General features: G+C 42.6%; 1 long non-coding RNA gene across 1 annotated transcript; it reads left to right on the plus strand.

Annotated features, from left to right (window-relative positions):
* LOC124502404 (uncharacterized) lies at nt 1-25,765 on the plus strand. The gene is made up of 4 exons (XR_006959902.1): nt 1-117; nt 10,895-11,038; nt 23,701-23,921; nt 24,924-25,765. It is a non-coding gene; the product is annotated as an uncharacterized LOC124502404 (long non-coding RNA).
* The last annotated feature ends 345 nt before the right edge of the window (nt 25,766-26,110 follow it).

A 26,110-nucleotide genomic window follows, 5' to 3' on the forward strand; every position in this document is an offset into this window, starting at 1 on the left:
GCAGTTGTCGGAGCAATTGCCTTACCATTTTCTCACCAGAAACTGTGTGTTGACTTGGAAGTGAAAGGGGGAGTAGGGACCAAGGGAAGATGGCAGAGAGGAGGTGAGTTTCAGCAGGTAAGTTACATAATTCAAAGTAAGACTACAGCTTTATTTTTTGTTAACGATGTGTAATGTACAAATAGGAAAGGGCGTAGTTCATGAGTGTACAGTTTGCTGAATTTTCACCGGTTGGATTTAATCATTGAACAAGTGCCCAGATCAAGAAGCAGAAAATTCTTAGCACTCTTAACAAAGTTTTTTTCTTTTTTAAAAAATATTTATGTATTTATTCGGAGAGAGCCAGAGACAGAGCATGAGCAGGGGTGGGGCAGAGAGAGAGGGAGACACAGAATCCGAAGCCGACTCCAGGCTCTGAACTGTCAGCACAGAGCCCGACGTGGGGCTCAAACCCACGAGCATCAAGATCATGACCGGAGCCGAAGTCGGACGCTTAACTGACTGAACCACCCAGGCGCCCCTACAAATTTTTAACTTAGCAATGTATCTTGACCCACGGTGGGCATTTAGATCTCACTCCATGTCACGATTTGAGCAAGAATAGCAAACCTCCGAATCTGGAAAGCAATAGGGAATGATAATTGTGTTGAGTTCTCTCTGCTTGTAGCTTTTGACAGGGCTACTGGGTCCCAACATGGCACGTGTGACCCCAACTGCTCAAGCTGGATCCAAGGAAGGCATAAAAGAGGGGGAAACTGCTTCCATTAAAGCTTTCTGTGGGAGTTGCCCTCAAAGCTGAGGCTCATGAAAGTTGTGGAAATACTGTGGTTTGGGAGGCTAAGCCCCAGTTTCTGAATCAGAAATCTCCATAACTTACTAGAAAGAAGGCTCAGTCCAGGAAATGTAACCTCTGAGCCTCAGAGACCTCATCAACAAAACAAAGATGTGTCAATCTCATGAAGTTACTGGGACCGATCGAATGGGAGCCCTTACAGCTGCACGTGAAAAGTGCTGAACCAGAAAGAAGTAATCAAAAGATGGCATTTATCATTACTATCATTACTATGATGCCCAAAAAATTGATTTCTCCATTGGAGAAGAGACCTCTAGTTTTCTCCTCTGTCGAATACCAGTTCACCCTACTCATGTGGATTTTGTTATCTGTCTCTTAGCCACTTAGAACCAAGTTTAAGACTAAAGAGTGAGTGACCCCTATTGGTGAGAGAACCGATGAAGTTCATCCCTTCTCTTCTTGGCTGACCTACATCTTGAAACAAAAACCTCCAACCATTTACCCTACACCAGGTTTCCAAACTCTGGTGTACATAAATGTCACCTGGATTTCTGGGGCCCCGTATGTAAATATTCTCTTCCACGAGATCGGGATTGGGACCCAGGAATCCGCATGTTAATCATCCCCTAGGTGATTCTGCCAGAGGTGGTGTATGGGCCACCCTTCCAGAAATACGGGCCCTCTGAGTCTCGGAGCCTCAGAGATTGTGATGAGCATCTGTGAAAGCAGAGGAACGTTCACTGATTCTATTTTCTCTGCTGAGTAGACAGTATCCACAACTGACACTTTCCAAACACTAAAGGAATTTTCCAAGGAATAAAAAAAAAATTCTCCAAACATGTGGGTTACTGGCCCTTATTTTAGATAGGTTATTTGCATATCGTTTCAAGTCCTAAGCCAAAATGAGATGCTAATGAAATTGGTTGAGTCAAATCAATGCAACTGTAAAATTCGTGAAAGCAAAAATAAGATTCCTGCTAATGTACAAATGTAACATTTTTCTCATTATGGTTTTCGATTTCTTTTTTGTTTTTAACATTTATTTACTCTTGAGGGACAGAGAGAGACAGAGCACAAGCAAGGGAGGGGCAGAGAGAGAAGGAAGACAAAGAATCTTAAGCAGGCTCCAGGCTCTGAGCTGTCAGCACAGAGCCTGACACAGGGCTTGAATCCACAAACCACGAGATCATGACCTGAGCCGAAGTCAGATGCTTAACCCACTGAACCACCCAGGCGCCGCTGTTTTTCTATTTCTTGTGCATATTTCTTGGTCTCTGACATTGTCTATTTTTCACATTTTCCGCTCCTCTTATTTTTTTCTAAAAATAGGACCATCGGCACCACAGCCCATGACATTTTTGTAGAAAATTTTATTTGTACCTATGCACTTAGAGATATATATTTACAGATATTTACTGAGATAAGAATAATGGTTTGTTGAATGAATAATTCTTCCCAGTCTTCATATGTCCTCTTTTTCAACTGTTATCGCCACCCCACTCAGTGCATATTAAGTTATGTCCACATTCACTTACAAGATACATCCTCTTACTAAGTTCAGGTATAGGTCGTTCACAAAAACAATTTGGTATTCTTAAGTGAGGTTGCATTCCAGACGGTAAGTTTTATCTCTTCAGTTGTGCTCAATAAGCATTTATCCAGGACCTACTACGTGCTCAACTCTATTTGCTGGGTTGGTTATTCTCCCAAGTTGATAGGGAAATAAAAACCACATCGTGGTGGAGCACACGTTGGAATAAGGACCTGGCGCCACTTTTCCCTATCAAAGAATCGCTGTTAGCAAATCTGAGCTGTGGATTGACAGATCATTCGGCACCCAATACATTTGAATTTGCTTTTATGGAACAGATCATTTTCATTTCCCTTCCTAGACACCCGACCCACAAATTTCTACCCGGAGAGCACAGTTATCGGAAACTCCTCCCTTACACAGTTCTTGACCCTGGTTCATGGCCTGACATTGTCAAATTTGCCTGCCTTTCTAAGCAAACCTATGCCAATCCATCCCTAAGAAAGCACCTGCTGAGCTGAGAAAGAAAAGCTTTAGGACTGAGTGAAAATATATCAATATCAGTGCGTATCTAGAGAAGAAGTAGGGCTAATTGAGAGTGATTTTTCTTTATGTTCTCCAAATTTCCCATAATTAAATGTTACTTTCATCATTGAATGAAGTAACTAAGAAAAAGAGTCAGGAAAAGTGTATCTTAAATTGGGGTGCCCTACCATTAGAAAACAGGGTACAGAGCCATTGTAATTGGTGCTGTTACCAGATATCTTCTTGTTTGTATTTTAAATTCAAGTGCATATTAAAATCAAAATATTGCTTTGAAAAAGGATCCTCAGTGGAATATACAATTGTTTTTTTCTTGGATGTCAAGATTTCAGGCATGAGTGAGATCGAAGATGGTTTTGTTTTCTTCTTTTTTCCCTTCAAGTTTTCTAAAATAAGCATGAATAACTTTTATAATTAGAAACATACCAATAAATGTTATTATTTGAAAAAAGATTTTAGACTCACTGAAGCCCGCAAATATTTAGGCTTTGCCCAAATTTATTTCTATGCTACAGGAATTTGCTCAACTACTTTCAGTGTGGTGGACAATTTCTTAAAATAGCGCTCAATGAACTCGTTTGCTTTAATGATTTTATAATTAGATATCTTGTGAATATTCTTGATTTTTAAGTCTATCTGGTGTTGGTACGAGCCAAATCCAGGAAACTACAATTAACAAAATTCCATCTCCTTTGGATATGGCCTTCTAAATAGGCAAGCATCAGATTTACAATGTGGGACTTGTGAAAATGTCTCATTACCTAGGATTATCATAATCCTGGAAATGACAAATTTTAAAATTTGTAGATTCATTTTAAGACCACAGCGAAGGCTGAAAGAAGGAGCCTATATTTATTGTGACCAGGTGTTCCTGGCCACTATCTTTAATAGCCGAGACCACATTGCTCCATCCCCAGAGCTCTGTTCAGGAAGGCATAAAAGGTATGAACGTTTAAGAGGGCCTGGTAAACTCTTCACCCTAACTGCTCAAAGTGTACCTCGTTCTTGGGGTAGAACTCAGCAGCTTCCAACTTAAGGTGAGAAGTGCTGAGATTTCTGAAAACAGATGTTGAAGTCAATAAACTCAGTCTATGTCTCACACTCGATCCCACTGGACCAAAGAGGAGTATACAAAATTGAATTCATTAAAACAAACATGAGAAGGCAAACAAACAGGGAAAGACGAATGATAGAACTGGCTAATTCCAGGCTCAGCCTGAGTGGACTCATCACAGAAATCGCCTTTATTCTTATGTGTCCTCTTAGAGGCAGTATTTCATATTGAAAACAAAGTTTCAGACACATCATATTTTAAAATAATGCCAAGCAGAACAAAGGAGAAAGAAGCATGCAACTGTCTGGTGTTATTTATAGGGTCCATATCTGTAAGCCCAAAAAGAGACTGTATGTTTCAAATACAACCAAGGGATAATTTTCTTCAATGGAATCACCACTGAAAAGAAAGTTTTCTTATTATTTTATTCTGTAAACAACCTTTTGGTCATAAAGATTGAATTGATCCTTAGGGGTTCCATACTTTAAAAAGGAAAGTAATGAATGTCCTCCAGTGAAGGGCCCACGTGCACATTGTTCTCCAGCATCGAGACCCAGAGGCTACTGGTTGCCTTGCAAGTTTCTTCCATAACTTCCACGGTCATTGGGTTTGAGCTATATAGGCCCTCCCCGTGGTTCGCTTTGCACAGACTAAGACTTAAATGGCAATGGAGCATCACCCTGGCCAGACTGCTTGGGTTCAAATCCCAGCTCCCCTACTTACTAGCTCACCTTAGCTGACTTCTTTTAGTTCTTTTCGGCTTCTGTTTCCTTCCCTCTAGAGGAGCACAATACTGCTACTTTATCCCAAGATTGTTGTAAGGCATACATAAAGCTAATCCATGTAAAGCTCTTAGAGCAATACTCAGTACAGAGTAAATTGTCCGTATTAACTATACTCACAAATACAGTCAGTGTGAAGCTACGAATGAGAAATCAACAAGGAAGAAAAATTAGGGGGCCTGGTTGGTCAGTAGGTGGAGTATGTGGCTCTTGATCTCAGGATTGTGAGTTCTAGCCCCACATTAGGTATAGCGATAACTTAAAAATAAAATCTTAAAAGAAAACAAAAGAACAACTGCCAAACTGTATTGTAAACATTGTTTCAGAAAAATTAGAAATTATACGCAAATGCACTCATGGTGCTAAGTTACGCAGCTTTGGAATTTTCTTTTCTCTTACATCCGGGCGAAAATCTCCAGGAAATAGGACTGGAGACTTCTATATTATCATCCAAACTTTGCCAAAAACAAACGCCAGTTTCCCACAGGGCTGAGATAGCATTTTTAAAGAAACAGCAGTCACTTGTGAAACATTTTCACCTATAAAAGTAATGGCCAAAGCTTGTCCTCAATTCCACTTAGAACCCATTGTGTTAAGAAGTGAATCTCTTGGGGACTGAACATCAATGGCATGTCGATGTAAAAGGTATTTTTAATTGCACACCACCAGTGGGAAACGGTACGAAGAATAAGGAGGCTTATCTAACGAATGGGAAGCACAATGACGAGTCTCATTCAACAGATTTCTCAAAGGCCTTTCCAACAGCTATTACAGCAGTCAAATAAAGGGGAAGGTAACAGTGGATTATTACCTTTCACTCAACACTTCTCCCTCTGCCAAGAATTTTTTAAATGTCACAGGAATATAATTCACATGCTTCACAGATTGTGAACAATTTTCTCTGAACCTTCAACCACGTATCCAGCAGCACCCAGGCTCAATATAATCCAAGCGCGACAGCCGATGGCCAACACACTACCACCATGCCCTACCCTTCAAATGCCCCGGGGGTATGGAGTAGAGGACTCTGTGGACTCCACGTGACACTAGCCCATTGCGTGGCAGGGGGTGGGGGTGGGGGTGGCCTGGAGGGTGCAGGGTGTGGGAATGCCCCCGGAAGTGGGGCACCATTAACATCCTTCAGCTTTGCCAGAACACTTGAAGAGCTGTGGGCCATCACGCCCAGTGAGTGCAGGGAGAAACTCTCATTGACGGCCATTTTGTCAACTTGGCCGGTTGTAGAAAGGAAAATACACTCTCAAGCATGTCTGTGCCAGTTATTCACAAGCCATGAACTCACGAGAGAGAAAATCACCTCTTTTTAAGCTCGGACGACCTGTGTCACACGGTTCCTGACATAGAAAAATAATGACAGTCACTAACATTGTTAGTGATAATCACTAACATCAATCAAAAACTCACTGTATGCCAGGCACTGTGCTCAACGCTTTCCTACAAGTATCATCTCATTTAATCCCAAGAACGCTCTGCTACATTTAAGCGACCTGAGGCACAGAGGTGAAGCATTTTACCCGATGTCACCTGCTGGCAACTTGTGACTTCCGTAATCAAGACCCAATACGTGCTTGAAGGAAAAAAGTGAAGTGAAAGCATTTCAAAGTAGGAGTCTACTTTCCCAGCATGCAAATTCACTAAACGTGCACATATTACCAGGACTGAAGGGAAAGGACACCAAGACAATGGGTGAGAAACTTGGAAAATTACGAAGATTGCCTAACGCAATTGGGAAGAAGCATTACTGCATACTGCAGAGAAATACAGCGACCACCACACACCCTCCTCCTCGTTATCTTTGTTTGAAATCAGATTTCCCGTGAAATATGCTGAAACTGACTTTTAACTGTTCTGAATAACTACGATCATTATTGCTGCTGTTTTGTTTGGAGCTAATAGTTTATTGGTCTCCGATAAATGGTAGCAACTGCCTCCCTCCTCCAGCAGCACCAGTGAGCAGCAACCTTCACCTGCTGGTTCATTCATTCTGTAAATAAGCATGGAGCATCTATCACAGGACGGGCTCTGGGGATACGGTGGTGAGCCAGACACAGTCTTGCTCCCAGGATCTCATAGTCCAGCATCGAAGCCTTAACGTGAAACAAATAATTGCCCAAATAGCTAGCAAATTACCATCAAGATACACGCTACGAGGGACAGATGCATCATCTGTGAGGGATGGAGCCGTGGTACTTGCCCAGCCCGCAAGGGGACAACGAAGATGTCACTAACGACGTTTTTAAGCTGAGACCCGAATAGAAAACGTGTAAAATGAATGGAAGTTTGCTGGGGGTAACAGGTAAGAATGTCCCAAGCAGGGAGAACATCCTGGGACAGCCTAGGACAGCATGTGTAAAGACCCTGAGGCAGGAAGGAGCTGGATGCAGTATAGATACTGATTTTAATTATTCAATAATTAACACTTCATTGGTTGGCAACAGAGCAGTAGTTTCTAGAAACTGCCATGTAAGCTGAGCACTAGAAAAGAGGACACTACAAGACAGACCAAGGAAAGTATTCCAACCCTAAACAGCCGGGCCACTGGCCTTGGTGTAGGAGATTCTTTGGAACCGTTTGCTCTGGGAGCAACCTCTGAAGTGCTCATGAGTGAACCAGAAGATCTCAGACCTGTCTGCCCCCTCTCCCACCACGCACAATCAGCACGAGAGAGACAGAACGAGATTCCTGCAGAAGAACTTCTTCCAAAACACTGGTCTGATGCTTATTCAGGTCTTCCAGCAAAGCAAACCAGGGTGGCAGCCGGCCCCACCGCATTGCCATTTTCTTCCCCCCACACACTTCCTTCCCTGAATGCCTCCACCCACCTTTAACTTAGACTTAAACATCTGCCAAAGTAAACAGAGATGCCTTAGAAAGAAAGAAAAAAGAATATGAAGAGGGAAATGGAGAGAACGAAGAAAATAAATCCCTTCAGGGCTTCTGACACTTGGGGATTCGTACAGCGAAACTATCCGTGTGCCGGCCGGACTCCTTGTAGCTTTTCAAAGTACACAACAACCCGCTCACCCAGCTTAAGTGGCATAAAATGCAGACCCACCAACTGATTGCATTCATGCTGTGTGGTCCAGAAAATCAATCCAGTAGGAGGACAAAGCCCACACCTCTTCTTTGCAAGTTCATTCGGTTTCCTCACTTATTGTTTTCTCCCAGGTAATGCCTGCAACCTAAGTAAGATCAGTAAAGTAAGTCGCCCTTGATAAAGTACAGGAAACCTGGATGGGAGGGGGAGGGTAGCAGGAGGGCCGAGGGGGGGCAGGAGAGCCTCCACTATCCTGGGACCCAAGGAAAAGTCTGAGCAGACGCGTCCGTGTGCTCTCATGATACGGGTGGTGCAGCAGAGAGCTAAGAGTTGCTAAGGGCGTTCTTAGAAGTTCATAGAAAACTCAGTCACCGGTTCCTCAGCATTTTCCCAATTTTGAATCCCCGGAGACCACTCCGACTAAACCAGTTCCGATTTGGCACGGAAACGGTGTAAGGGCCTCCCGGCACACACAAGCTTTTCAACAATCTCAAACCTTTTTCAAGAGGCCAGACAGGAATTTAATCTTGCCCACCTCTCTGCGCAGAACCATTCACGGTTCTTGACTCGCTTTTAAAAGTGAATTCTGACAACCTAGGTGCTGGTAAAGCTCATCTTTCGTTCCGTTTTGAGTTTTAAAGCCATCTCCTTGACCGAACCAAACAAAACACGTTTTGATGCGAGCAAACTAAATAAATGTTACCTGAAAGGAAAAAAAAAAAAGATATCATACGTATAAATGAAACATTTTAAATATATAAATACATATAAATTACAGAGACAGATCAAGTTCTCCCTTTGGCAGAATTCTTCTCCGTCCATAGTTCGCAAAGCGGGAAAAGTTAGAGGCTGCTGGGTGACAGTCTCACTTTCTTTCATTCGGCCTCCCTCAGTTTCCACGAGACATGAAGCCAAGCTACCAAGTCGCCCCACTTCAGGAAGCACCGAATTTTCGTAAACCGTAGTGTGAGTGGCCCAACGTGGAAGAACTGTTCCGCAGAATATTCCGTTCCCAGAATATTCTAGAACATTAGCGAGATGTCCACACTGCTTCTCCCAACCACTCTCTCTCCAGAATGATGCCTCTTTTTGTCACAAACGTCCTGTTGGAAGGGAAGAAAAAGAGGACTGGGGAAGCAGGGCCGAGGGAGAACCCAGTTTATGAGAAAAGCGCATTCAGTCACCCTGCTGAGCCGCTCTTGCCCCGAGGAAGCCTAAAATCCATTCCTTCTCTGCATCTTCTTAAAAATGCAGTCTTTGGGGCGCCTGGGTGGCTCAGCCGGTTAAGCGGCCACTTAGCTCAGGTCATGATCTCTCGGTCGGTGAGTTCGAGCCCCACGTCGGGCTCTGTGCTGACAGCTCAGAGCCTGGAGCCTGTTTCGGATTCTGTCTCCCTCTCTCTGACCCTCCGCCGTTCATGCTCTCTCTCTGTCTCAAAAATAAATAAACGTTAAAAAAATTTTTAAAAAATGCAGTCTTTTCCACCGGCCGACCGTAGCTCACTTCGAAGTTGAGACCCTGAGCTTCTCGCATCACTTAGTTTGAGATTTCCCCCCGAAGCTTTTGCTCTTCAAAGGGGGACATCTCTGGGCAGCGCACGACTTTTACTGATGAAGTTCCATTGACCTTTGTGATCCAGGGCAACCTGAACTTCACCAAGGATTCAACCCAGGCAGGCCAGGGAAAGGTGCTTGGGAACTAATGGCTGCGCTCCCATGCGGAACCCCAGAGAAACGCTCCACCTCCTACCCCCATCCCCGCCCCCCCCCCACCCCGAAGCGTTGGAAATGCGAAGATACATTTAATAATAATATTTGTTAGGGGTGGAACACGCGCTTTTCTTCAAGGGGAACTTTGTTTGGCACCACGAAATTAAAGGATTTTCTAACCCTGTCTTCTTCCCGTCTTTCCCAGAGGAGGAAATTGTAAAGGCCGGCCCTTGAAAAATAATATAGTAAAATCTAACTTTATTCCCCTAATCTCTTAATGATGCTGCAGCTGGCCGTGATCTCTTTAGCATAACACAAAAATAATGTATTTGTACCAAGCAGATTTGAAATGCCTTAAAATAGTGAGCGCTATTTACTTGATTGATTAAGTTAAAGTGTTTACATAAAAGTGTCGTATTTTGACATCAGTCATACAACACCACATCTGGTACTTCTAATTAAATTGTGTGAAAAAGACTACATTTTTTATTCAGTCACAACAATATGGCTAATGGGAAGTACAAACGTATTCGTCATGCCTAGCCTGGGATCTGCAGTTAGGGCATGTGGCAGCTAAAATCCCCATTTTTGGATTTTGCAAAGCTTTCATAGCCTCCAACACATGTTTTGCCTGAACAAAGACTAAGTAACTGGGCCCCACCTCTGTGAGTCAACGGTTATTATTTTTCCCATTTTGATTTAAGCCTCTCCAAGCGCCATCAGTGAACTAAAATGTAATGAGAATTAGGATGAAGTTATCTTAAGAAATTGGTGCCCAGAGCCCAGGTAAGGCGCTTTGTTTTGTTAAGCTTTAGTCCTGCAGATTAGGAAATAAACTCAAGAAACGTTAATGGGGGAACAGGGGAGTGAAACCCTATTATTCATTCAGGGCTGGAGTTCATTTGTATCTTTGTTGAAGTGTGGAACTCATACATACCTTAAAAACGGCCTGCTCCTTACTGAAACACTTGATTTAAACCACTGCTGTTTTTTTTCTTCCCAAATCAAGATGAAATATTTTAAATACAACAAATAAAGGACAAAATGGGTTGGCTTGTTAAGGCGTGCTCACTTCACTTTTAATATAGACAAATAATACTTCAAAATCCTCTTTTTATTTTTTTAAGTTAAATTATGTCCACCCCATGTGCAGATTCAATTTTCTGACTAAGTACACAACCAAATCTAGCTTCCCTGGGAACCATCCATTTGCCGAAGAAGGTAGAGGAGACATTGCTGTATTTTCTTAAAGAGATTCCTGGCATTTTTTTTCCTCCTTCACTTCGCCTTAAAGACTACCTTGAGAAATGTTGCCCAGCGGTAAAAGGAAAATGAGTTCAAGCTTCAAAATCAGGAAATTTGGGTAGTAAAAATGTAAGTTATAAAGTCAATGTTGATCGGAAAATAAACCAAGCTCTTTTAAACAGGTTAAGCGTCAGCCGTGAGAAGACCATTGGACTTCCTAGAGAATTATTCATCCTTCCTCGGGCAAACGCTGCCTCCGAAAGGCTCTTGAGCTGCAAGGGGATATGTTGGCCCAAGCTGGTGAAGTATTTGAACGCACATATGGGGTAGGCACTTATTTACCATGTACGATGTTCAATTTAAAGAAAATAAACGTGAAGGCAGGAACCATGAACAAATAGAGGGCACGGTTTTCCATAATTGCATGGAGGCTTAGGTAATGTTCTCTGTGGTGTTTGATTTAAAATGTTAAAATATTAACAGAAGTTTTCTATAGCAGAGTGTTCCTATCACAGTGAAATGACTCATAAGAATGCTAAATTCAAACCAGATGGGCACAAACATTAACTGAAAAAAAAAATCAGATTTTTAGGGGTCAGCATGGGTCTTCATAAAAATGAAGACCTTGTCTGAGTTAGTGAAAAATGAACTTTCAGTGATAGAAAAGAAACCAAGAGAAAATATTAGTGCCTTTATTTTCATGACACAAGCCACTGTCAATTAGAAGAACTAACATTTACAAAACTTTACATTGCCATTTTAATTTGAAAAAGATGACTATGGTAATCTTGAGACTTGAGACTTCAGTGTCTCCCGTACAGCCTGAGTCAGGGACACATGAGTTCAGCTGTGTGCCGCGCTCATATTCTACAAGAATCTCTTTGCTTCCCACCGAGAAGCAACCCTCATTGAAGATTTGTGCGGTAGAGAAACCTCCAACCGTCTGCCCACGGCAGGATGCCAGACTCTGCTCTTCCTGCGACAGACCACAGAGGAAAATTCTCATTGCCGGGTCAGACACCCCACCAAATCTCCTCCGCTCTCTTGTTAAAAATATGTTCCCTTGCATTTCTCCCTTTTTTGTTTTTTCCTCCAGAGCTTTCTACCATTTGCAGATTGCAACATGTGCTGTGTGTAAATGTGTACATACCCTACAAGAAGAAAAATATGTGGGCTCAGAATTAATATTGTTTTTGACTTATAGGGAAATTCCAGTTGTGTTTAACTTGGACTGTGGGATCCAGGAACTTTACAGAGAGGAGAAACGAATGTGTTTTGAGCAAAAATGTGTATGGGGAGTTCCCTACTGTTTTGTTGCTGGAATCTTGGACAACACGGGGGAAAATGACAAGCACATCATTGAGTCCGGCAGCCCTACCACTTTGTGCTGGTGAGCCTGTCAGTTCTTACTAGCTGAGTAAGGGCTGGTCTGCTTTGGGGCGAGGATCAGAGACCTCCCAGGAACAAGTAGGTGCTTCAGGAAATGGTGTTTCTCTTTCAGTAGGTGGCCTCTCCTCTCCGGGTCCGTGTGAATCGATGCCCTGCGTGGTGTTGGGGGCACTGTGCACTGAGCTGTTTACCTTTTGGATGAAACCTAAAACCACAGACCTAGCCATTTGTGGTCACCAGAGATCTTATGCAGACTTTCTAAGAGCAGTTGTGTTAACTCCAGAATCCTGGCCCGAGTCCAACTAAAGTAATTACATTCTGCCTCCCTAAAATTCCCCCTGCAGTTTCCATTGACTGCAATGGTCTCGGCCCTCCATCTCACGGCATTGCTGGGCATAGCGGTTAGCATTCCACGTAGACGGAGCCCACAGTTCCGCACTGGAAGCAGTGAGTCCCTAGTCCTCACCGAGGTGTGGCGATGCTTAATTAATTAGTGCTCGTAAAAGCATGTGGAGAACCTCCGTTTAAAAGTGTTCGAGGTATGCGAAGGGGCAGGAATGTTCACGTGTTCATTTGTCCCTAAGAGCCAGCGGTCGATGTGCTATTAGACTGCTCTAATGGAAGTACAAACTCAGGACAGAGAGGTAGAGTTAGAATCCCACCGCTCTCTGACCTGGAAATGCCGTCTGTGATGTAGTGTATCCAGTTCTGGAGCTGCATTTAAACGAGGAGCCTCATCTAAGTGTAGTAGGTCTGAAGAGACCACCAGAAAGGATGAAGGGTCTAGAAATGCTGTCATATGAGGGACAGGCCTAAAGGAACTGGGGATGTGTAACCAAAAAGAAAGAAAGGAAGGGAGAGAGGGAGGGAAGAGAAGAAGAACAGGAGGTAGGTGTGGGGTTGTTGGATGGGAGGGAGGGAGAGAGGAAGGGAGGGAGGGAGGGAAGGAAGGAGAGAAAGGAAGAACTGAAATTTGAAGAGCAAACAGACTTAGGAGCCTCACAGAACAGAACCAGGACCAGTGGGTTGAGATGACAGAGCGGCAGAATAAAGCTCTCCCTCCCAGGCCCAGACTAGAATATCTTTACCCACCACCCCCGGGGCATCAATTCGACTCTTACCCTTTCTTGAAGACTAAATTCGAGTCTATTGCCAGACGAAGCGCATTCCACCAAGAACTTATGTCCAACTCACTCGGTACTTACTGTCGGTAGCGCTAATCAAAGGCTCTCCACGGATAACTCATTAATTCTGCATATCTGTTCTCATCGATATGTCTCTAAGCTTCCTCAGAGGAGGAGCCATGCATCATATCTCCCCATATCTGCGGTAGCGGTAAGCAAAGCACACTCAACTCAGTTCTTCACGAGAGCTATTCATTAGCAGACCATCACACATGTGCTAAGTGTACAAAGATGAATAAGACAAACTTACCCTCAAAAAAATAAAAATAAAAAAGGACAAACTTACCCTCAAGGGTGAACTCCCACTCTATGCCATAAATTATTTTTAAAATAAATACATAAGAGGGAAAAAGAACCCCATCAAATTGGAAGGTTCGGGAAAGATTTTCGTGAAGAAATGTTACCTGTGGTCGTCCTGGAAGAAAGAATGCCTTTCTATAGGTCAGAGTGTCAATGGGAGACATTTTACAGGGAAGGAACCTTAAAAGCAAAGCCTCACAAGTGGGAAAACATAATTTCCTGGAGCTATGTAAAGACGTTTCTTGAAGTAGAGGAATAAGTTAGGGAAGAGCAGGAAACGCAAGAAAAGGCTACTTGGAAATCTATTTTGGAGGACCCTGAGATAACAGTCCTTACTCCAGCAATTAACAGCTGGCAGTGAAAGACTTTTTTAAACCTTTTCTTAAAACGTTTTAAGTTTATTTACTTCTTTTTTTTTTTAATTTTTTTTTTCAACGTTTATTTATTTTTGGGACAGAGAGAGACAGAGCACGAACGGGGAGGGGCAGAGAGAGAGGGAGACACAGAACCGGAAACAGGCTCCAGGCTCCGAGCCATCAGCCCAGAGCCCGACACGGGGCTCGAACTCACGGACCGCGAGATCGTGACCTGGCTGAAGTCGGACGCTTAACCGACTGCGCCACCCAGGCGCCCCAAAGTTTATTTACTTCTTTTGAGAGAGAAAGAGAGCAGGAGTTGAGGGGGAGCCAGACAGAATCCCAAGTAGGCTCCACACTGGCAGCGTAGAGCCTGATATGGGACTCAAACGCACGAACCGTAAGATAAGGACCTGAGCCACCCAGGTGCCCCTGAAAGATTTTATTTTTGTTTTCAGCGGGGAGACTATTAAGATGAGACATGTGCGTTAGGATGCTGATATGATAGAGCTGAAGCCTGGAGTCCAGATTAAGGTAATTGCAGGTCTAACCAAGGTGTTGAAGAGGTGCTCAGAGGTGGTGTCAGAGGAAATGGAGAAGACTGATTGCACAGAACTTCAAGTTTGCCCTGGGGATGTGAAAGGAGATCTCCAGGATGGAAACCAGATTTAAAAAAAAAAAAAGCAAAAGGAAAGGAAGAGAAGGGAAGGGAAGGGGTAAAAAAGAAAAGAGAGAAAGAAAAGAAAAGAAGAAAAGAAAAGAAAAAAAGAAAGAAAAGAAAAGAAAAAAAGAAAAGAAAAGAACTCAGGAGAAGGGCTTAGTTTCCATGGGAAAATGATTAGTTTTGCTTTTTATATGTTAAGTTCAGGGGCTTGTGCTGAATCCAGGTGAAGACTTCTAGCATGCAGTTGGAAACGTAATACTGCTTCCCAGGAAAAAATACACAGCGATAGATGCATTGCCTCCATCGACAAGGTATAGAGTGTTTACAAAACTAACATTCTCAAAAAGGAGAGGTGGTCTGCCAGACGGTCGGCTGCAGAGGCCAGACATGAGAAAATGGCACATGACTTGATTATTAGAAGAAGGTCATTGGTAACCTTCAAGGATTCAGTACATCTCAGAGGAAAGTAGGAATGGGAATGAATACAATAAATATTTGAGTTCCAGGCGACTTAGAAAAGCTTCCGTGAAGCATATGATAAAAACCAGAATCGACAATAGATGGGTTTGGTAATGCTGAATAATCATGAGTGACCAAAAAATACTGTACACAACAAAAGAGAGCACCAGCAACAAACACTGGCTTGTGGTTTTTCTTAACAGGTGCACTGAGAAGACAGTACGTGAAGGTTGATCTGGGTGGGGATTTGATGGTTGTGGAACCAGGGAGTACAGGTCAATGGCAAGGGCAACGGGAAATTGAGTCCCTCAGACGGAATCTAATGAGGCTGGTGGTGAACCTGGCCACATGGTCAGGTTAAGTAGAAATAAGAAGGAGGGAGTGGTAGGGACACGGACAGCTGCCCAGCACCACGGGGAGGTGTGAAGGGGATGGAAACGGAGGGAGTGTATCTCTGAGGGACTGTTCAAAGTGGGCAGATGGGAAACGTTCACGTTGATGATGAGGTAAGGGTCTGATGACCAGACCCAGACTCCACCACCTACTAGCAAGGTCATCCTCAACCTCTAAGCCTCAGTTTCCCATTCTGTAAAATGGGAGTAGCAACCTACCCCACAGGGTTGTTACGAGAATTAAATAAAATAATCCATGCCCTTGGCTCAAGGTAAGCACCCCATACATGGATTTCCCCACGTTGCCATGTTCGCTTTAACCTACGCCAATCTGCAGCTTTCTAGTGTATCCCTTTCTCACGGTGTCACCATCCTGACCTTCTGTGAGTGGCTTGCCCTGATTACTTTCTCCTCCACAGGACAACTGTGTGGTTACACTCAGGGGGACAGTTAAGGATCATGAGTCTCAACCCTACCAAGTCGTGGTGAATTTTCCAGCACTTTATCTTTCTGTCCCTAGAACCCACGGCAGAAGCTCAGATTAATAGTTGAGGGACCGTATCCAAAGAGGGATGAGGTGTGTGTGCTGAGGGAAGTGGATTCACTCTTGAGCTGCTGGGCCTGCCTCCAAGATTTCTCTTTTCTCCGTGGAACACCTTCGCTACAAGTCATTCCGCAGGACCATTTCCTCAGGGAATTTGGTGAAGAAAGAACATAAGTAGCCAGCCGGTTAGAGACAGTTACAGCCTAAGAATAGAGAAGAAGGAGGAAATCAGTGCAGGGTGGGGAATCCCAGTCCCTGCATTTTGTGGTTCTCTTGGGCCCAGAGACTTTACTTTCCCTTTGCCAACAGTGCTGTCTCTACATCCGGTGGGTAGGAATTTAGCTCTTTGCTGCACTTTAAGGAGACCACAGTATATTTTGCCTTAAAAATAAGTCCCAACAGGGACGCCTAGGTGGCTCAGTTGGTTAAGTGTCTGACTTCCGCTCAGGTCATGATCTCACGGCTTGTGAGTTCGAGCCCTGCGTTCGAGCCCTGCGTTGGACTCTACGTGGGGCTCTGTGCTGACGGCTCCGAGCCTGGAGCCTGCTTCGGATTCTGTGTCTCCCCCCCTTCTCCCTCTCTCTCTCTCTGCCCCTCCCCCACTTACGCGCGCTCGCGTGCGCGCGCGCTCTCTCTCTCTCAAGAATAAATAAACATTAAAAAAAAATCCTAACATTTTACCAGCCTTGCAGTCTTTCTTTAGATTTCATTTCCAACACCAAGGCAAAAAAATAAATAAAAATAAAATATTTGTTTACATTTAATGAAATCAAGTTTTTCTACTTTTTTGACTTAAGTTGTGACTTGCCCCAATGATGTGGCAACTTATTGTCTCTAAATCCTAGAGCTATGTTTCTGCAGCTCCCGTGTTTTTAGGAGTTTGCAGATAGTCCAAAGATACACTAGGAGTAAATGTCTTACCGAGAGAAGAGAGTGGGGATACAGAATAGGGGTCCTTCAAAGAGGGCTCAAGACCAGGAGAAAAAAATAACCCAAAGTTGTAATCTGTCTTGTACCAGCATCCAAACGTGACCAGCTGTCAGCTTCCTCTTAGAGAGTCAAAGGCAAGCTGGAAGTTCCCATCATACCAACACCTTCACTTTACAGGTGAGAAACATTAAAACTAAACGAGAAGTTTTCTTAAGTCCCATTTTAAGAAATAAGTTAGTCTATAAATAAATGTATAGACAACCTCTCTAGTCCTAAGGATTGGTTCCCAGAATCTATATTTTGTTGATCAACAAACTACAAATTCTAACATAAGAGGCACCACTACATAATAATCCATTCCTTTCCTGGATCCTTGAACACGGGAAAGTATTCAATGGTAGTGGAAAGAGAAGATGTTAGGATTTACAAACTGTCTTATCTTACTTCAGTCTCTTAGCATTGCCTTGTTGCAAAGATGAGAAACCTGTTTGCCTAAAGTCACACAACTTGTAAAATGTGAAGCTCGCACATATGTGACTTCTGAGCCCGGTTGTTGCTGTTGTCCTGTCATTCAGTCACAACACATTTCCCCCCCTGCGTGGATTTCTGCATTTACATGTTAGAATTCCATTTGTACTTCTACTTCAGAAATGGCAAGAAAGAAAGAAAGAAAGAGAAAGAGAGAGAGAGAAAGAAAGAAAGAAAGAAAAGAAAGAAGAAAGAAAGAAAGAAAGAAAGAAAAAGAGAGGGAGAAAGAAAAAGAAAGAAAAGAAACAAAGAAAGAAAAAGAGAGAGATAAGGAAAGAAAGAAAGAAAGAAAGAAAGAAAGAAAGAAAGAAAGAAAGAAAAAGAGAGAGAGAAAGAAAGAAAAAGAAAGAAAAGAAAGAAACAAAGAAAGAAAAAGAGATAAAGAAAGAAAGAAAGAAAGAAAAAGAGAGAGAGAAAGAAAGAAAAAGAAAGGAAAGAAACAAAGAAAGAAAAGAAAGAAAAAGAGATAGAAAGAAAGAAAGAAAGAAAGAAAGAAAGAAAGAAAGAAAGAAAGAAATGGATGGCTCACACCTTGAACCATGTGAAGGTCTTCACATGGCTTATCATCAAGTGGCTATTACTTCTAATTCTTCTCATCTCTTCCCATCTTGGTACCACGAAACCATTCTCCAAAGTGACCCACAAATCAGATCCACGGATGAGGGAAAGGTGGACAGAGGGGACTCCATCCAATTCCACCTTCCCCTGCTAGATCAAGGCTCTTCCTTCCCTTACTTGGCCATGCCAAAGATACTTTGTTCTCCTTGAAAATGGAAGTATAATAATATTTCATTCAAAAAACAGCTGAGGTATCTTCTGCTATTTTTGAAAAAGAAGTTGAACCCAGAAATTCTGTAAGTTTTCCTACTTGATCATGGAGGTTATCTTTCTTTCTAATTGAGAACACAAAAGCAATGACAAGGAATATTTTCTTCAAAGTGATACAAATTGTTTTTAATGAAAAGATACATTGCAATGCACTCTGTAATTAATACACCCATTCATTCTTTTAACAAATACTTCGTGAGTACTAATTATGGATTAGACACTATCAAACTTGCAATTTAACCTCATAATTGAGATCTGAAATAAACAAAGATTTAGGAGCCCCTGCCTCCCTAACTAGAAACACGATCCTGGCATTAAGATTATGTTTCCATCTAGTAATGCAAATCATTAGTTAGCCTTTTCATCAAAAAAAAAAAAAAAAAAAAGGAAAATTTTATTATGGGATCTACATGTATCAATGCTAGTTGCAAAGGAGAACAACACAAAACTTCTGAAACTGATAATAATGCTCCAAGCATTTCTTTCTTCCCACACAAACATATATCCGGCCATTAATATCAACACGATCCTCCCACATAGTCCTGGCATTGGAGAGAGGAGGCATAAACCAGGAAGGTCTCACCTCATGACCTCTTTCTTCCCCAGCTAACATATGGTTACAGAATTCTTTCTGATTTATTTTACTGAAATCCCAATCAACTGTCCTTAAGTGATATATATTTTTTAAATATCAGAAATACTTTCATAATGTTTCTAATTTGTCCTCTAGAAAAAAAAAATGGATTTCAAAGTTTGTATTCTCACTATTATTATTACTGCCTTGGATCTTTCTTAGAAAAAGTCAGAGGGTTTTTGACAGAGAAAGTCAAATTCAGATCATTTAATTAACTCACCCAATCACACAGATGGTTTCTAAAGGACAAAAGTAAAAATAAAACATTACTGTTGGAACTGCCATGCCTATTTTCGGACACAACAATTTCACTTCCAGGATTTTACTCTGTAGATACGCTCACAGAGGAATCAGAGGAAACACGACTTGGGGGGTTAGAGCAAAGGGAGAAAACGCCTTATTGATGAGTTGAAGCCAATATTGAATACCTCTTGGGTTTAAATTTAAACGGTGTGGGGCGCCTGGGTGGCTCAGTTGGTTGAGCGTCCGACTTCAGCTCAGGTCATGATCTCGCGGTTTGTAGGTTCGAGCTCTGCGTCAGGCTCTGTGCTGACAGCTCAGAGCCTGGAGCCTGCTTCGGATTCTGTGTCTCCCCTTCTCTCTCCTTCTCTCTCTCCCCATCCCGTGCTCATGCCCTGTCTCTCTTTCTCAATAAGAAATAAACATTAAAAAAAATTATTTTAATGGTGAATGCGTTGACATTCTTTCTAAGATATTTGAGCTATTTTTAATTAAGTACCCCTCTTGCCAGTAGTATCCAGTCACTGCATCCAAAAAAGACAAAATTACCTGAAGCCAATATGTCAACTAACTACAATTTAAACAAAAATTTGAAAAGGAAAACAGAAAAGACAAAAGCCATAGTGTAGAAGGACAAAACTAATCTGCCTTCGAGAAAAAGAAACTGAATATCTCTAAATGTTGAGTAAATGGTGTAACACAGCGTACCCCAGGTGGGAAAGTTTTCCCTTCCGATTTCCCTGCCTTGAGGAATTGTCTTCCACTCCTGCTTTTGCCACATGGAAGCCCCTCCTTTGCTTCCGCTGAGGTTGGGTTGTAATGGACTGCCATTCTTTTACTGTCTGCCCAAGACCTATTAAGCTAAGATCTTCAGAAGGATGACCTTCAATTCAGCATATTAGTGGTTACTTGATTTACCATTTAATTCAAATGTAGGGCAAGTTCCAAAAGAACCAAAACTATTGGCAACCTGGTAAACTTTGGTTCTGAGAAAGCTCTCTTAGGTTAATAGCCGCAGGTCACTGGTTTCCCAGGGGTTCTTTGCGGTGAACCTGATTGAAAGGCTAAGCCTCTGAGACATCGCATTGGCCCTTTGATGCTAGATACCCTAGCCATAGCTTGACCTTCAAACCATTCCAGAATGTGGCCCCAATACACCTTTCCAACGTCATGATTACACCCTAGCCTCAAGCCTCTGCTCCACCTTTCCCCATCTTGCACTTTCCCCTTTTTCCCTGAAAGGAAATGTGATGAATGATATTGTATAATCTCTGAGGTGCAAAAGACAGAAACTCAAATCAGTTCAAGAAAAAGAAAAGCCATTCAACTGGCGTATACAAGTGAAGAGTCTTCAATTATCAGACACATAGGAGTCCAGGAACTCTGATGATATCATTAGGATTTGTTCTATCTTTTGACTCTTTTCCTCAGAGTTATCTCTATTCTTGTGCAAATTCTTCCCTCTTGGTGGCAAGACAGCTGCCGGCACGCCAAGCTTACATCTCCGTCTTTTCTACCATCCCAGCGGAACGGGAGATTTTTCTCTTAAAGCTGCTTTGGTTAAAATTCTGAAATTGAGGCTTATAGGTCTCATTGGGTTCCACGTCCCCAGTTGCGGTACTCACAATGACGGAGGTGATGCCGTGTTCTGATTGGTTGGGTCTGGACAACTTGCCAGTCCCTAAAACCAGTTCCCCACCACCTACCTGGAGTAAGAATGGAGGTGCTTGTTATCAAGAAAAGGGGGGGGAATACATGTTGAGTGTGGGAAACTGAAACAGAAGTCCTCTACAGAGATCGGACTCCCCTTGCTCCCAAAGCCAAAATCTTGTGAGGGAGCTATACAGATGAAAACACAAATACCAAACCTGTGAAATCTTGGAGTTCTTATATTTCCCAAAGAAATACATCTGTGCAATAATTATGAACAAGAGTTTATTTTATGTCACTGCCATTTTTATGCATTTCTGCTGGTTGAGGCAAAAAAGCTAAAACTGGTTTGTGGCTAATTCAATAACAAGAAATTGTCTTATTTGGGGTGGGGGTGGGGGGGATAAACCTAATCCCATGCCTGAAAACTGTTTCCTTGTTTTGTAACCTTAGGTCTTTGCTTGTATGCATATATTATCATGGTCGAAATCTTGATGGTGAACATTTTGCATTCAGTCTTTTTAAAGTTATATAATTATAAATATTTCCTATATGTTTTCAAAATAACCTAATAATCTGGTTCAGTGATTGCATGATATTGCATGGAGCAAATCTCTTATGGTTTCCTCAGCCACTCTCTTATTATGACAGATGTAGGTAGTTTCCAATTTTTGCTAAATACAATCCACTGCAATACACATCTATCTGTGTCTAGGTAGTGGGGCTTTTTTGTTGTTTTTTTGTTTCTTGTTTTTAATTTCTTGTTTTTGTTTCTTGTTCTAATGTTTACTTTTGAGAGAGAGAGACAGAGCACGAGCAGGGGAGGGGCAAAGAGAGAGGGAGACACAGAACCCGAAGCAGTCTCCAGGCTCGGAGCTGTCAGCACAGAGTCCGACGTGGGGCTCGAACCCACAAACCATGAGATCATGACCTGAGCCGAAGTCAGTCGCTTAACCGACTGAGCCACCCGGGGGGCCACTTTTTCTTTGTTTTTTTAAGAACTGCATCCTTAGGTGATACTTCCTAGAGTAACATTACCGTGACAGAAAGATTAAATATGCAAAGAGGGTTAAAAACATGGGATTTGAAGTCAGGGATCCCGGAGTTCAAATCCCAGCTCGATCACTTAGTATGTGATCTGAGACACGCGACTCAGCCTTTCTGGATTTCCCTTTCTTACCTGTTAAATAGGCATGAAGATACCTAGTGTTTTAGGGATGTTGAGAGGATCATATGGAATCATTTACATAAAGTATTTAGCACAATATATGGCACATAGGGCGCCTGGGTGGCTCAGTCGGTTAAGTGTACAACTTCGGCTCAGGTCACAATCTCATGGTCCGTGGGTTCGAGCCCCGCATCGGGCTCTGTGCTGACAGCTCACAGTCTGGAGCCTGCTTCCGATTCTGTGTCTCCCTCTCTCTCTGCCCCTCCCCCGTTCATGCTCTGTCTCTCTCTGTCTCAAAAATAAATAAATGTTAAAAAAAATTAAAAAAAAAAACAATATATGGCACACAGCAAACACCACTAACGTGATAGTTAAGGGGTGCCTAGAGGCTCAGCCCACTAAGCATCTCCCTTTGGCTCAGGTCATGATCTCACGGTTTGTGAGTTCGAGCCCCGCGTGGGGCTCTGTACTGACAGCTCAGAGCCTGGAGCCTGCTTGGGATTCTGTGTCTTCCTCTCTCTCTGCCCCTCCCCCACTCATGCTCAGGCTCTCTGGCTCTCAAAAAAATGAATAAACATTTAAAAAATTTTGTTTAAATGATAGTTAATGGCGGAATTATTGCCCTAAGTTTCTTGATGATACGGTATCATAGTTTCCTAAGAAATTCTACTAATCTGCACCGAAATTTACTCAGCTTTATTGTATTTGCAATACATATTTGTAAATTTTATAATTTACCAATTTTGTACTACAAGGCTATTTTAATTGGAAGTTCTGAAAACTTAAATGAGTACACTTTCTCCATGTATTTTCAAAACCCAGTGGTTCTCAACTAAGAGGACACTATCATCTCAAACCTCAGTAAGTGAGTCACTTACAATTAGTGGCTCTCAAGATTTTTCTAACCTAAAAAACCTGAGGGATATAATGTACTTCATCAATAACAGTGACCTTTTATGGCAGATTTTCCCATCTGGAGACCATAGCCCTTGGAAGTTATACTAGAATTGGAAAAGAGATGGTCTGAATAAATAAATAAATAAATAAATAAATAAATAAATAAATCTCTCAGGTGATTTATCTCATTCAATTAAGAATCGCCAATGTAGGGGCGCCTGGGTGGCGCAGTCGGTTAAGCGTCCGACTTCAGCCAGGTCACGATCTCGCGGTCCGTGAGTTCGAGCCCCACGTCAGGCTCTGGGCTGATGGCTCAGAGCCTGGAGCCTGTTTCCGATTCTGTGTCTCCCTCTCTCTCTGCCCCTCCCCCCGTTCATGCTCTGTCTCTCTCTGTCCCAAAAATAAACAAACAAACAAACAAAAAAAAAACGTTGAAAAAAGAATCGCCAATGTAAATAAACATATATATTTAACCGCATTAAAGTTTCAATATACCAATACCCACAATTGTCATCAGCCTTGTTTTTCTACCTGTGAAGATGAGATTGCACCATCTATAAGGCTGGAGGGCTGAGAAACAAGCTATAAGGTATGGGTATGAGCAGAGCAGATTCCCCTCAAATGGGACCTCAAAACATACTTGCTCTAATTCTCATCGGTACAGAGGCTTAATCCTATACCCTACCCCATACCTGCAGTGAAAACCAGCAAGTGATGAGGTACCAGAGTGATGGAGAGGATGGTGATGTGGTGCAGTGGGAAACTGAAAGCTCATTAACACTTGGTGACAGATTGATTGATTTTCCCATTTCTTCCCTGACCCAGTGATAGAAATGGACTTCAACCACAGAGGACCACGGACGGCCCCAGTCTCAGAGTGCCTCTCTTCACATAGAGTCAGTGTTTCAAGCCCGGATAAGACAGAGGAGAGGATTCAGTAAATTAAAAGCCCAGTGGAATAAGCAAGAAGTGGGAGAAGAGAAGCCCATCTACACCGACATCTACCCCCCATCATTACTACCACCAGCCCTCACTCAGGATGTGGAGTAAGTAATAACTTGTGTAGATTACATACATTGAAGATTAAACTGGATAGTCCTTGAGGTGAAAACTGGGTAGACCTTGAGGTGAAAGCGACGGAGTTGAACTGTTAGGGGAGTCTGAGACTGGGTAACAGATGGAGGACAAAGTAGCAGGAGTAGCAACCCTTTATATAAAGAGAGAGCTGTGAGATGTTGATTCTGAGCTCCGGGGAGGATTACTAGGAGAGGCATCGCTAAGCTTGGCCAGAGCACTGGGCTGAAGAGACAGAGGGCAGAGACTAGCACAAAACAATGGCACTGGGCAGCACAGTGGGTGATGGTAAAGATGGAGGGCTCCAGGGCTCCTGCCAACTCCTGTCTTTTGTTTTTATCTAAAACTAGGAGTCCTGATCATATAGCATGAAGAACCCTCCTAAGCGAGAACAAGTCCATGGCCATTTAAACAGGCCATTGGGTTGAAGCAGAATAAACTTTATCTGGAAAAGTAAAGTAGGCTTCTGGTTAAAGATGGCAATAGCCTCTGCTCTCTCCCCAAACTCAATAAAAGCAACAGCCAAGAAAAAATTTTAAAGGGGGGGGGAGTGGCGCCTGGGTGACTCAGTTGGTTAAGTGTCCAGCTTCAGCTCAGGTCATGATCTTGTGGTTTGTGAGTTCCAGCCCCGCGTCGGGCTCTGTGCTGACAGCTCAGAACCTGGAGCCTGCTTCGGATTCTGTGTCTCCCTCCCTCTCCGCCCCTCCCATGCTCATGCTCTGTCTCTCTCTGTCTCTCAATAATAAATAAACATTAAAAAATTTTTTTAAGTGTATACCGACAGGTATAAAGAGAAAGAGAGAGAAAACAACAACACTTTGAAAGCTAACAGGCTAATGGGCGAATGGAAATGCATTTAGCAGACTCAAGAGCTACATCTGAAGCCAACAACTAGGAATACTGACAAGCAGCTTGAATTACACTGGGGACTCACAAAGTTTCGAATATTTATGGTACAATATCTCTGGTTGCAGGGGTGAAGATGGACTGAAAACAGAAGGATCTGTTGGAAGTCTGCTTGAGAAATAGCGAACTCCTCCCCAGACGCCTCTATCCCACTCCATGCAGTTGGTCAACTGCCCTTCTTCTACCCCAGCAGAAGCCAGGAGACTCCTTCTCTTCGGAGCGGGACATGGAGGGCATTCAGACTGGAGGCTATCAGGCTAAGTCGAAGGCAAAGGTATCATGCTGAAAATAACGATTAAGTGGAAAGTGACATTCTTTACGTTGAAACCACTAAGCCTTCTTTCCCATGGTGCTTCCAGAATCCTGATATCTAGGCAGAAGTTTGGAAGAGTCTTTTCTAGGTCATATGATTGGCCTAAGGGGACAATCCTCAAACAAACCACCCCGCCGGCTAACAATCCACATGCTCCAAGCCCCTCCCATATGCACAAAGTTCCAATCATCTTTTTATAGCTCAAATATTAAATATGAGCAGACAATACGGATCACCAGGCATTTGAGCACATCTTCTTATGTAAAAGAGAGGGGTCCAATCCAACGAAGAGGAAAAAAAAAGTAGAGTAAATGACTGTGCTATAAGAAAACAATGTCAGATAGTCACTGATATCCTAAGAAAAATCAAGCATTCATGACATAAGAATAGGAATTTACTCTTTTAAAAAGGAATATAGGATATTCAGAGACTAAAAAGGAGATCTTGTATATTAAAATATATAATAGCAGAAATAAAAACAAAATTGAAAGAATCAAATTGTATTTTAAAAATTGTTTCAACATTATTAAGATCATATTCACTATTTGCTGTGTCTATTAGGATGTAAAATACTTTGGGGCGCCTGGGTGGCTCTCAGCCGGCTAAGTGTTCAACTCTTGATTTCAAGCCTGATGTCAGGCTCTGCACTGACAGCGAAGAGCCCACTTGAGATTCTCCCTCTCGCTCTCCCTCTCTCAAAATAAATAAATAAAATTTTTAAAAAAGGATATGAAATACTTTGAAAACATTTATTAATTGCTATCCAGTCATTTTTAGATGCTTGTTATTAAGTAGGAACAAATGTGGAAAAGCTCTGAGTGCCCAATTACCATTGGGCCTTAAGAAAACGTACAGAAACAGGGGCACCTGGGTGGCTCAGTTGGTTAAGTGTACAACTTCGGCTCAGGTCATGACCCCACGGTGCGTGGGTTCGAGCCCCGC

Source organism: Lynx rufus, unplaced genomic scaffold (genome assembly GCF_022079265.1).
Source record: "Lynx rufus isolate CCGP_SWC_20201006 ecotype Redwood Valley unplaced genomic scaffold, mLynRuf1.p SCAF_7, whole genome shotgun sequence".
In the NCBI taxonomy this organism is placed as follows: Eukaryota; Metazoa; Chordata; class Mammalia; order Carnivora; family Felidae; genus Lynx; species Lynx rufus.